We start from the raw sequence: 14,353 nt of genomic DNA, 5'->3' as shown, positions 1-14,353 counted from the left end.
CCAACTGACCGTTCATCTGAGGCAAGTGCATGAACCGAACGACATTAAATCGGAGTGGCCCTCCCTCTTGGTGATGTGCTCAGCCTTACCTCGCATCTAGTGCTCTGCTGCTCTGTCCTTTTGCGATACGATTCGAGGCGTTTCCTAAAAAGTTAATGTAAATGAAAATATTTTCAATGCAATTAAAATACAGTGCTTTAAAAATGCTGTTGCGATGGCGTTGAGGTCTGAAGCAGCGACCAGCGGAACTGATTTTTTAGCGCCACCGCGGCTTCGGATCCCGCTCCTCCAGCTATGAAGCTTTTTATTTCTTAAGTGTCTTCCCTCAGTGCGATTCCGGCTTGCCACTGCAGTGAGGCTCTTATGCTGTCTCTTGAATTAAAACATTTTTCAGGCCATTTGAAACTCAAACGCGTGGCTAAAATGCAGCTTTTAGGCTGAATAATGGCAAACATTAACTGTCGGTGTCTCGAGTGAACGGTTCCTGTGGTTGCCATTATAGTGCCCTAGCGTTTCTACTCCGCCGAAAATCGGTGGTCTGTCTATCGGAATCCTGCTTCTAGCACGTGGGCCACCTTGGTCACGTGACGTTGTGACGTCATCACAAGCTGCCCATCAAATTATGAGCAAACGGCCCGCAGTGGCAGTTCAATTAATCATATGGGAGAGATTCCTCAGGAAAAACTTGGGCCTCATAAGCCCCGCCGATGGCAGCATCTGCCATCACAAGGCAGTGGCGCGTAGCCTACAAGCTACATCTCAGCGCCAGGAGCGGAATCAGGATCAAATGGGCCTGTGAATGCAGAGAATTGACCAATTATACCGCAGTATAAGTTTAAAATGATGCAATATCACGCAAACTTACATCATATGAAATATCAACCGAAGTAAGCCAGTTCACGTCAAGCAAAAGTATACAGAGTAAATTTAAATCAGGGCTAGTGGTGCTAGCACACAATAATTCTTGATTAGCCCCAAGCTAAACCGCCCGTGATTGCTTTGCTTGCATGGCTACGCATTACCCAAACGTTGAGAGTCAGTTTCCTACCATGCCTGCGAGAAATGTGGTTCATAAAATCAGGCGCGCGATTATGTGGTCTCATGTCTCACCAGCGACAGAAATAGAACCAAGAGATGTTGCTGTTATTTGGAGAGTTGTACAACTTTTTTCTTTTTTAGCACATCGCACAATGCAAGGGGGAGCGAGCGATGATTCAGACCAAAGTTGTTAAGCTGCTGCTTTATTTCCATGGTAAGATTACAATGATTGACTTTGCCCACCTCATTGTCGGACCGCTTTCCTATACCTCAATTCCAGTGAATATAGAAAGATACGACTGTGCTGAACTACTCACAATATGAATGGAAAAACTCCACACTAACGCCGCCAACCGGCTTTCATTTGAGAGTGGAATTTCGTCGAAGAATTTTTGCGCTGCAGCCAGTTCTTTAAAACCTCACTCAGCTGAAATCGAACTTCGTTCCGACAAAGAAGGCCTACAACTTCGGAATTCAACGGCCTTGCTAGGTATAATTTCTACGTGTTTTACTCTACACTCTGATCATCCGACCGACTCGGAGCTGGTAATGAAAATGTTGACTGCAGTGCTATGGCTCCCGTTTGACAGCCAGCCACCCGCACGGCTCGGCCAGTGGCCCCTTGTTATCACATATACAGGGTTATTCACTGAATACTTTAGACAATTAAAAAAATCTTTTCGAGTTGAAGGAGCTCTTTTTTCGGCGGTGTAGTCCATCATGGCGACGAAGAAGGTGTGCTGCACCCCCGTTTCGTGTTCGCCTCGTGTACCTCCAGACTGCACAAACTACGTCTTCCCCGGGATCTTCACCATAAGAAGTAGCGCTTCAAAATAAGAATTCATAACGGCCGGCACAGACAAAAGCATTAGCCCGGAGTGCGGTTCGAGCCATCAACCTCACCCTCACACCGTGCATCTTGTCTTCCCTCGCCCTCACCTCGTCATGTATTCCACCCCTCGCCCTCACCTCATTATGTCGTTCTTCCCTCACCCTCGTTCTAACGAATTTTCATACGCCCATCTTTCCTTATCCTCACCTCACCGACTGAAATCCTCATGAGGTGAAGGTGAGGACGCCCTCATGAGGGCTCGTCCTCTTCAGGATGCCCATCTCTGCTCGCGGCACGCCGAAAACGTGAGCTAAAAGGATTTAGTGCTTAAAATAAGTGCGCTTTAGCGGTCAGTTCGCGCAAACTGACTGCTTTCACTCTCCTGATGCGTCACCTAGCTCCCTTCTTCCTTCTTAGGTTCGTAAGGCTGGAAATTCGATCGAACCCGAGTGACACAAGCGTGTGTTTCAAACACGCTATTAAATCAAGCCGACCACCCTGAGCCCGTCTTCGTAAGATTTAAGCGTAAAGGAGACATTATTTTCAGCAGCATGAGTGCTCACGCCTGTCATCCTGAACCAATATTTGCCACTATCTTTTAAAGCGTTATTGGAACCTAAATTTGTGCATTGCTCGATAAGAGTTGCCGTAGTCCGTGTATTGCCCTACAAAATTAAAATTATATGTTTCCGGCAGTGAGTGCTCCGAAAAGTCTTCAATACCTTCTCTCTTGCTTCCATGGCTCACAGTAATAATTGCTCATTCTGTTCTTTTTACTCGGTCATAAAACAGGATTATCTATGTACTTCCACCTGTCCTTTCGCGAACGCAGGCTTTTTAACACGTTCCTGTCATGGAGCTTCTTCACGTCCCTAAGCAGGCTATCCTTCGTCGTGTATGAACATCACCCACCTGCCCTCTATACGGCTCTGGCTGCACACATCCCTGGAGAGGAAGTTCTCGCACTTCTCTGTGATAAGTGCCCGGAGTGAATTTTTGTTTTGTAATTAGTTATGAGTTTGTGCTGACTTTTACGCTTAATTTTGCGCTAATTTCATGAGACTTGAATTCTTTTTGTATTTCTTCACCATTACCCAAACGAGACGCCGAGGAACCAAACTTCTCTCAGAATAAACCGGTTTTGCTAAGCCCACTGCGCATGCGCGCGTTTACCTGATGAACTCAAGTGCCATCGTGGTTGTAGTCCTTGGCGGCGTCGTCTGCACGACAACCCACCTTACTCGGCGCCTTGATTGGCATTAAACTCTGTCGTAGCCAATTTCTGCCGTGTCACGTATTCTGGTCAGCTAAAGGCAAAAGAGCTGCCCCTATAGAGCTGGTACTTACGCTTTGAGAGTGTGTAGCACGTCGCTGCATGGAGGGGAGTCGCCGCGCCGGCGACACTGCGCTTTTTATTCGAACCTTCGTGTTTAAATGTTGCAGGCGACAAAGAAGACATGCTTGACCGCCAGTGCAGCTCATTTTGCCAGCAGAACATTTTTGTGCATAGTGATGCTTGCGTTTCAGCGTCCTCAGACAGTGCGTACATTTATTCCCGTTTTTCATGGGTATCCATCTAGGCATACACTAGCCGTGTACCGAGCGTTGTCTTTATTTCTTCGTCATGCTACATATCTAAGAATGACCACGCAGTTCTTTTATTTTCACATATAAACCCATAAATATAATCACGAAGTGCTTGGGGGCTTACCTCCAAGAAAGCTTCAAGCACTGCCCATGCGAAGCCGGCAGACGATTTCCCACTCCACTCGGTAAAAGTTTGTAACGGATCAGTACGGACGATCTATGCCGTTTTCCTTAATAGAATTGTGAATAAATAAATGTCATGTTGCTAAAATGGAATGATCAAATACCGGCTACAAGAAAAATCCAAATTATCTCACATTTCCACTGTCTGATAGTCAAGATTTCTCTTTCCACGAAATACAGAAAGCACTGTCTCTATAATGACACTTGAGGTATCAGCAAGTAATATATGTATCAAACACACACGCATTCTGGACTCCTGAATGTAAAAATAAAGCTTCGCGCAGTTCTTCACCCACAACCTTAGATCGGGGAGAAATTGCTGCTAAGTCCGCTTGAAGAGAGAGCAAAAAAGTGAATCCGAACGCCTCCTTTTGTTGGCAGTTTAAAACTGACAACAAAGGGTGCACGGGGCGGCGAACTGTGTTTGTTCTAACTCTACAACATTACCTTTAACAGAGTCTCGAACTATATTGCTCATGGAAAGTTTTTAGGGGTCGAGTGGAGCGGGGGATGTGGGGAGCAATGGGTCAGCTGTTCTTCATTTAAACTGTAATATCTCTAAATCTTCGTGTTACTTATACCAGAAAAAATCCCCTTCAGGAAATTACTCCGGGATATGAGATGCTGAAAAAAAACTGTCTCTTGTAGTGCGCGCATTTTAAATAGGCTATTTTTTAAAAACATCACCTATCCTGTGGTGGTCGAAACAGAGCACTGTCCAATCACTGGCGGCTGTTATTGCGTTACGCCAAGGTTCCGTACCTGCGGCAGCGCCGTCCTAGGAGGCATGTCTCCCTCACTCTCGTGAACTTGCTGAGGAGGTCTCGCGGGAGCGAGAGGCAACGTCACCTCGCCCGGTGCCTCCTAGATAGCGGCAATTGCAGACGATAATAGCACCATCCTTCGGCAACGCTCTTGCTCTGGCTATGGTTACGGTGCACGGTGTAATAGAAAGGTGTCTCAACGAGCCCTCGGCAGGTGGCACAAAACGCCTCGCAGTTCTCGACGCTCGGCCGGATGGCGCCACATGACTGCGGCCGCATTTGAAGTTAGAAAAAGCAAATTGGGCAGGAATAGACGTTAGCAAGGAAATGTTGGAATATTGTGGAAATACACCTTGAGAGGGAACGAGAGCAACTGGTTTAAACGCAAAGCTTAACCAAAATGAGTAAATAACCAGAAAATGAGACGCATGTTTTCCGATAATTCCCATTGTTTACCAGTAGTTCTCGTGGCCTTCAGGTTATTTAGCGTGTGCGAAACATTGGTAATTCCAACCATTCGCTTGCCACCAGGCTGATAAAAAGTGGATTCCTGTATTCAGCGATTATGCGCAATTCATCAAACCGTCAAAGCGAAAAACATTCAAGGGATTTAAGCCAACACGGCGTGCAGGTTGTCTGAGCAGTGGTGCCGACTGCGGTGAGCGATCTGAGCAGAATGTGATAGGTGCTATTTTCTTTACTACAGACATTAAATAAATGAAACTGTAAATTCCTGGCATAGTATGAAAATATCGCACGCAAGCCAAAAAACACATAAGCCTGAGTGTGATCGAATCAGTCGGCATGCTAATGAAACTGCAAAATAATGCACTCATATTCGGTACATATATCACTAGCTTTATTGTCAAAGAAAACAAGACACTCTAAAATCGGTGTCACTGATGAGCGAAAGAGCACATGTACGACCCACAAGACGAAAAGCGCTGAAATTAGCCAGACCTTGTTTTTCGTGCCTAATTATAGAAACTAAAATCCCGGCCATTCCACGTACACTGCAATCAAGAATGTCCTTCTTTGACAGTTTTACTCAGTGATTGCGTTCTGTTGCCCATTTATTTTTCCTTTGCTTTGGAGTACTGACGAATCCTCATTGACGTAGCTCGCGTGCGTAGTTCGCCCTTTTCAGTGTCGCCATTCGTTCAGCATTTTCTGGAGACTTGAAACAAAATCTACTTGTTCCAGCTGCCTGACCTCTCTTCGCTAACCGCTTTTCGCGGAGTTTCAAGGTGTCCGAGAAACTGAGGCATCTTGGACAAGTGCTTAGACCTGAGGCTGCTGAATAAACTTGCAGTGCTTGTGCCACGCCACACTTATATCAAGAAATCCGCTGTCCCGCTAAACTCGAGGATAAGCCTTTGGATTTAGTCCACCACGACAGACAACAGCGTCACCCACTTGTTTGAGCAAATTGCGACAATATTTTCAGCACTTCGTGTCGTGTCACTTGACAGCTGAAATTTTTCTAGTGAGATTTGCCTTTTCAGTATAGCAATTAGCGTCATAGTCACGTCCTCATTGACAATTACGATCATTGTCGGCAGGACCGGAGGAGACGGGTTTGGCGGTGCTCTCAACTGGTTAACTTTGATGCGCTCAGCTTTCGAAAAGTACACGCTTCTGACTCCAGATCTAGTTCGAGTCGATGGCAGCCCCAAGAGCTAGAAGTTAAAATGTTCGGCAGCACTTCAAACAAGTAACTGAAGCCGCGCGATGTGGTGCCTGAGGAAGATATGGTTCCTGCGGCCCTCCTTCGTAGACGGCTCTTGATTCGCCGCATCCTCGAGCACCGTGGAGCGATTTCCGTTCCTTACTAACTTTCGACAGGTGTGCAGAACAGTCAAAGAACCTAGTTGGCACAGCATCTTTCGCAAGACAAGATCCCCCCGGTGCACGTACGAGTATATGGCCCTTGTACATGGCTTCCCGCGTTTTCGACACGAGATGAGGCTAGAAATGTTTCTCACATAATTAGCCCGAAGGTTGCAGCAAACGGTCATTACGTAAGATAATATTTCTCCACACCTTCAAACGTTCTCCGTCCTTGGCGCCCAAAACAGTGAAAACGTTTCTTTGCACGGCTTGTAGCCTGTCGTACATCGCGGAGCAGTGCACTTTCGCCCATTGTCGAAGCACCGAAGAACCGGCGACAGCACCATACATCACCATAATCAAAATGCAGTCGTGTTTCAGTCAAAGAACAACACTACAGACCGAATTGGAAGTCCATGCCGAGAAAAGCTTACGTTCAACGGCGTGTTCACTGCAAGCAGACGACAAAGACGGGCCCACTAGGGCCCGCATTTCTGCGTCGCCATCTGTCGGCAGGCAGCGAAACTGCGAGACTCTGCGATGAACGTGAGGAGCACAGGAGAAGCGGCGCGGTTGGTACACCTCTCTATTCTTACACCGTGGTTACGGTGGGCTCCTAGCTTTTGATAGACTATACTTGCGCAGCCAAAACTACCGTAGCGGAAGTTATTCGATTTGCGCATTATTTTTCATGCCCCGCAACCCTCCCACGAGTCCGTCAGATAATGAAGTTGAGCTAGTTGGTTTTGCACGAATAAATTAGCGCTAAGGACGGGACAAGAAGTGGGGCGACAAGAGTGCATGAGTCTCGCGTATCTCTGCGGGGCAGTAGGGACCGAGTCAGGCGTCTGGCGGAGGAAAGCCATGCCCATTGGAGGATTGGGCAATTGCACTTACTCGATGCCTGCGAATCGAGCCTGGCGCAAATGAAGCGGCTGCCTGCGTATGTGCGGACAGACTGAAGCAGTAAGCGCGGTTTTCAAGACCGTGCCTGAGGGCACCGGTAAAAAACTCGCTCTTATTGCACTTTCATAACAAGTGAACGACTCGACGGCGTTTCGCTTTAACCCAGCTGCCCGATTTGACCAAGTTGGTCAGTTTATAGTTCACCCGGCCCACTTGCGCTAGCTCTCGACAAGATAGCGTTTACATCAGTCGGTATCGAAATCTATTTTGCACAATTCGAGCCCATGAGACTCATCAAAGGAGGCACAGAAGTGGAGGGTCATGAAATACGTATGCAGCGGAGGTAGATGCCGCAGTGGAGAATTATCAAGCGAAACAGATAGCAGACTCAGGAGCATGCAGTAGCGCCTAGACAGATGGCACCGCAGCAGAAGAGACGGAGCCATGCTGATGTGGCCGACAGCACCGTAGTGACGACATGGTAGCTGAGTAGTGCAATGGATGAAGCAGAGCAGCAGCACATGGAACATCACGCTAGGCACGCAACATGTAAGAGAAAGGTAGAGGCGTGGAAACGTGAAGCCGACGGGAAGGAGGAACCGTCGGTACAATGTCCCAAGCGAATGCGACACTAGCGGAATGCTGAGCATACAAATGCTCGGCGCGCCACGATTCTGAGGTGCGGGCTCGGGAAGCAGCCCAAAAGGAGGAGAATAGACGCCGAAACACTGAAGCGCGGTCTCGGAACGTTGTACGAAATCACGAAACCCGGGAAGGCCCCGAAGTGAGAGTTCGCCACGTGACGTCGGCGAATGAGAGACCACAGCAGTGCGACGCAAGAAATGAATGGCGCTACGCGAACGCAAAAGCAAAATTGGAAGCAGGTCGGAAGGGTGTCGACATGTAGAGAAACCATGCGGGAACAACGATTCCTTGCTCGCAGTAAAGAAGCACAAAGCGGAAATAGCCTAACGATGGCGAATTGTTTTGTGTGGTCTGATTGATGACGCCCGTTGCCTAGTATTGCATCTGAAACATTTCGACTCATATTAAAACACAGCTTTCATGCTCAATATCTTAATGCCTCAGACCTGAATGTCAACCACTGAAAGGTTCAGGTGTTTAGAAGACTGTTCATAGTTCTCATTAGTGGCTGCACTGGTTCCTATTTACGTCTTCTTCCACCTTATTGACAGGTGTCCTACTTCTTCATCATGCTTCTCTGGAGCTTCTTGTTCGACTACCTGCTGTTCATCACCTGCGAGAGACCGGCGGCAAAGCTGTAAAAACTCGTATTCGAGCCGCAACGAACGAAGACGACCAAGCAGGAAGTGAACGAGGTGGCGAATGCTTATGGCGAAGAGCACAAATTACCAAGACGTAGCTCCGCCTCGCCGAGATGACAAGGTGCCCTCGACACGTACCCTTGACTGCAGGAAGGTGATATAACGGGTGGCATTAGGAGAAACGCAACCAAAGAGAATCTCAACTCTGAACGAATCTCCAGTTGCACATCTTGTACTAAATCACACACGCGACAATTTATGCGTTTTTATAGAAGTAATGGCAGGTTGAACCATGTCTGCAATTCCGCAGAAAAACTCCTTTAAAAAGAAGGGTATCAAAAATGCCGCACTGCTGTGACATAAGGGATTAACTGCCTCTTAGGAAATTCTTTAGAGCTAGTTTTTAATGCGACGTTGAAAGCAGTTTTCTCGAAAAACTTGGCAGTCGTTGGGCTAGAGTTGTTTTGAAGCGAAAACTTCTCTACGCTAGGTTTTCAAGAGGGCAGCGTCTGTGCAGTCACAAGACAGGTGTCACGTGGTGTAACATGGCAGGTCAAGTGACCAACTCACGTCATCACAATCTGCCCACCGCGGCAGGTGGCAGCTGCCCCATCGGGCATTTCATCGACGCTTTGCAGACAATTCGTTCGGCAGTGTGTGTGGCGTTTTTGAACTTAGCCATGCAAAGGAAGGTTTCGCTTCTCACCAGGGTTAAACAAAGTTTAAACAAAATTTAAACCACAGCTTTTTCTCCCTTATTTTGAAGTTACATCACGTACTTTCTTACATTCAGCGAGATGGCGGGTCTTCTTTGATTTTTAGCATTCCTGTGTATATAAACCTGACGTACACTATGCGGCACTCTGTCAATAGCTCTTTCAAGATCGAGTTATAGCATTTCGTTGCTCCCCTCTAGTGCGTGACAACTTTTCGGGACATTTTGGTTGTGAGCCTTCCTCCTTAACAGTGCACACTGGCGTTTGACTTACGTTTATGCATCTAATATTGTTGATGACCGGACGGTTTTCTTTCAAAGCGTCTACCAGGTGTGTAACACTGACCGTGTTGTATTGACACAGGCTAACTGTGTTTTCTGAGCGCATGACAGATCTATAGCTCGCGCCTTGCCAGCGACGCCAGCGCGGACTACCGCTGTGATGTCGGCTAGAAGACGTCGGTCCCTGTCTTTGCATCCAAAGTGAAATGAGCTTTGCACACTTTTTTGAGAAAGGGAGAGAGAGAGTGAGCGGTTATTTGCTTTATTTAACTTCTAAATGATACAACAATAATAGATGGGCCTATAGACAAAGCTTGTTTGGGCTCACGCTTGGAAGCACAGTAAAATAAGATACTTGAAACTCAAACAGTGCAAATGCATGCCAGTCATAACACGAAAAAGAAGAAAAAGACAAACAAAATAACAGAGGGTGGTTGGAACTACGACATGTCGCTAAAAACATCTTTAACCCAGTATTCAAAGTTTCTAGATATTTGGATCTGAAAAGGGACGTCATTCTACATTTTATACCGTAAAGCTGCAGTAGTTGCTGACCATAAAAGTTGCGTGTTAAAATATGATTGAAGTTTAGACGGCTTGCAAGGTGCACGACTTTCAAGGCAAAAGTCATGCAGTGTTGTATCAAGCATACGTGTCCCGTGTAGTTACTGTCAAGTGAATCCTGTATCAATGAAAATTGCTTGCTGCCATTTGGAGTTGGGAAGCAAAGCACACGTAGCAAATTCGTTTGGAAATCATTGAAATTTAATGATCAAGTTCTGGCAGACGAACTCTTTGTTAGAGAGACAGCGGACGTCATCGACGTGTTGTGTAATGAGTAGCAGGCATGTAGCGCAGTATAGTAGGAAAAATTGAAGCAAAAGTAAAAATGATAGCGATAGCAAGATCTGGCGTTATACAAGATCAACGAAAATGCTGCCAAAATTTTCCATGTGAGAACGAGCAAAATGACAGCTGAAAAATTTATCAAGGGACGTGTTTTCATCAATGAGATTCGATCTCTAAAGCAACAGTTGGAAGTATTGATGACGAATGCTCCCGCGGAGCTACGCTGCGGTTAGGTGCTGAGCGCTTGATGGCTGATTAGCCGCCTACCGAAAGCATTATCGGCGTAGAGAAAAGTCGTGCTCATTTGAATCAAATATATGACATTGAATGACAGCGGTCTCTGAGGAAGCAATAAGGCGGTATAAAACGTGCGTTTTGCTGAAATTTATAGTGCCCTATTCGCTTCTGGTTCAGTCAGGATCGAACATTTTAAACGTGAAATTTTGTTACTGATAACACGATTATACGATGAAATCAACGCTTGGTTTTAAAGCCCTATATCATCCGAGAAAGTAACAAAAAGACGCGAAGAACTGAACCCAGGCAAGTCTCCTTGTCCCAATGGGCTGAGGACTTCATTTTATAAATCCTTTAAGCCTGCCGTAGCTCCAGTACTGAATAAGCTATACGCGATTGCGTATGACCGTGACTCTTTGCAGCCGTCCTTTCTAACCTCGCACACGGTTTTAATTCCTAAGCAAGTAAGCTACGCTTTATATTTCGCCGGGAAAGCCAATATGTCTCAATAAGCCAATACCACAGATGAGCTTCCCGCATTGACCAAATGTCTTTACATTCTTTTCTACTCTGTTTTGCGGGAGAAAAAAGAATAAATGCATGAGGAGGTTATGTAGACGAGGTGCACCACCTGCCTTCGAATACATATAAATAAGGGTCATAAACTACATAAAACTGCAGAGCTGTAAAAGTGAGAGAAACATTCACTGTCTAATACTGAAGGTCGCTGTCATACGAGTATCGTTAAAATTACAAGATGTACCTAGTTATTCGTTTAAATACTGACGCACTAATTTCATTTAGGTTTAATTAGTCCTGAGCGAAATTTAGCCAGCTCCATCCAAAAGAAAGCAATGGTTTCACGAGATTTTCACTGCATTCCTTCAACTGGGATGCGCATAAGTTCGCGGATATAAATTTGAAAGCGTATGAAAATTTTTCCAGTCGCACAGAAAGAAGTCTTCTTTGCCTGTATTCAAGCAGAGCCCATTTTTCAAGGTGACTGCAACAAAAAATTAAAAAGAATGTTCATCGCCATTTTCAGACACTACTTCCGCTTAAAAGAAATAGCCCAAAATCTGCGCTCGTTTATTGGCGGCACTTTAATCTTGTGTCACTCACAAAAAAGTCACAACATGTTTCATACCCCTCAATGTGAATTCCTTCAAAAGGCAAACGCACGTGGCTGAAAGAAGAAACGCTGGCGCAACAGTCGTGTTAAGCCTATGTTCTTGTCTTCGCTATAACTACTCCTAAGTAATAAATCGAGAACGTTTACCGTCTGTCGTCGTTCATTAGGTTGGCTTTAACTTCTAGGCGGTGCTCGATCGTTGGCACCAAACACGTCGTCACCAGTCGAGCTGATGGCAGCTGATTGGTTTGCATTTATCGTGAAGAAAGTCATTAGAAACGTTCTTCTCTGTTTTTGTATTTTTCGGTTAGGTATCTCGGAGCTTTGCAACTACATGCGCAAGTCCGTCCTCCGTGCCATTCGCATTTGGCGCCGCGTCTCCATCGCTTTTCTCGGTCTGTTTACGTTGAGGTTCGAAGACTAGCTTGTCCAGCCGCCCCGTTGGCGCCTCGCAACAGATGAACAAGAGGTAACTAAGGAGGTAGCTCCACACAATTGTGGTGAAGAAGAGCGAAACCTGCGCAAAGATGGAGGGAAAACACATATTTCACTATTATTACGCGCGGAGATTGCTTACAAGCCTCACATACGTGGAATAAAAGAGATAGAGTAAATGTTTTAAAAGCTAAACTATTAATAGTATTTTCAGTACTGTTCTGCCCTTTTTTATTCTCACAGAAAAAACAACATACAGCTCTTGGGAAAGGATGTGTGTTCAATTCATAGGTGTTTTTACAAGAAAACAGAACATATAGAAGAACCCGCAATACTCCCGATGTATATATATATATATATATATATATATATATATATATATATATTGCCACCTGGTGTTCTCAGGTGGCGCTGAAGTGTCTTCGAAGACGTTGAAGTGTCTCTCGCTGGCTGGCTGGCTGCTTGCTGTATTCTGCTGGTTAGCGACCTGTCTCCCTGTTTTCCGTTACATATTTTGGTGTAGGCGCTGGGTAAAGATCCCTGTATATGTCTCATACTCCTCCGGATACCCTGGGCTCCAGTCCTTCGCTAGTGGACACCCCCGTGCACCGTGCTAGCCGGAGAAATCAAGGCCTACCTCCCGAACACGGGCTTTTGGAGTCTGCCAGAGCACCCACCCATCGACCTGTCATGCCAGCTGCTGCCTACTACACCTTGCAGAATCCGCGACTGCCCAAACCATTCCACGGCAGTCAGCTCGAAGACGTAGAGGACTGGCTTCTCGAGTTTGAACGCGTGGCCTCATTCAACCAGTGGGACGACGCCGCTAAACTTCGAAACGTCTTCTTTAGTCTCGAGGATGGTGCACGTACCTGGTACGAAAACCGAGAAGACGCCCTAACATCATGGCACGAGTTCCGCCGACGCCTGCTGGAGACCTACACCAGCACGGATCGTCGAGAACGGGCTGAACGGGCTTTGCAGTCTCGCATTCAGATGCCGAATGAGACTGTAAGCATGTACGTGGAGGATATGACTCGGCTCTTCCGGCGAGCTGACCCGGCCATGCCCGAAGATAAAAAGGTGCGCCATCTCATGCGCGGCGTTAAAGAGCAACTTTTCGCTGGCCTCGTGCGCAGTCCACCTGGGACTGTTGCTGAGTTTCTCTCGGAGGCGGTCACGATGGAGAAGATGCTCTTGCGGCGGTCTACCACCTACGACCGGCCGGTACTCGCCGCTTCACTTACAGAGCCGCTTCCTGCCTTCGGGGCTAACCCTGGTCTTCTCCGCGACCTGATCCGCTCCGTTGTGCGCGAAGAGCTCCAGGCGCTTTTCGGTGCTCCCCTGCCGACGGCCGGCTCTCTCGCTAGCCTGGTCCGCGAAGAGGTTCAAGCCTTGAGACCTTCGTTCCCGTCCGTTGACCCGCCGCCTTTACCAACGGAGTGCCGTCGTCCAACGTACGCTGAAGCCTTGCAACGTCCTGCGCCCTCTTCGGCGCAGTTTCCTCCGTCCAATCAAGGCTCGCTGTTTTCCGCACACCCCGACACGTACTACATCGACAATCGACGATCACCCCAGCGGAAGACGGACCTGTGGCGTGCTCCGGATCGGCGGCGTCTCTGCTTTCACTGCGGGGAACCCGGTCATCTGTATCGCCAGTGCCCGTATCGACAGCTTGGGCTGCAGGGGTTCCCTATCGACATGCCCCGTCCACCAAGAGGTCAACGACCCCGGGAGATCGAGGACTACGTCGCCCAGCAGCGCATGGCGACAATTCCCCAGCGGCAGTCTCGGTCTCCATCACCACGCCGACCTTCGCCACAGCCCCAAAGCTCCTCCTGGATGGCGCAGAGACGGTCGCCAAGTCCCCGCCGGGAAAACTAAAGAGAGCGACCTCAGGGGGCGAGGCCGCTGGCAATCGATACGAACAAGACCCCCCGACAACGCGAACAGCGACCGACCGCGATTTAAAGGCAACGACTGCAGTACCTGAACTCGGAGATCGATTCTCGTTGGATATACCCGTGCTTCTCGATGGCTATAAGGTTAGTGCTTTGGTGGACACTGGCGCTGATTTCTCGATTTTAAGCGGAAAGCTAGCGGCGCTTCTTAAAAAAGTAATGACACCATGGTCCGGCACGCAGATTCGCACGGCTGGCGGACATGTCGTAACTCCGCTTGGCCTATGCACAGCAAGAGTCCAAATTCGCAGCTCCACATTTGTTGTCAGCTGCCTAGTTCTACCGAACTGCTCCCGTGACTGTATCCTTGGCGTTG

Source organism: Amblyomma americanum, unplaced genomic scaffold (genome assembly GCF_052857255.1).
Source record: "Amblyomma americanum isolate KBUSLIRL-KWMA unplaced genomic scaffold, ASM5285725v1 scaffold_12, whole genome shotgun sequence".
Taxonomy (NCBI): Eukaryota; Metazoa; Arthropoda; class Arachnida; order Ixodida; family Ixodidae; genus Amblyomma; species Amblyomma americanum.
This window is presented reverse-complemented; position numbering follows the sequence as displayed.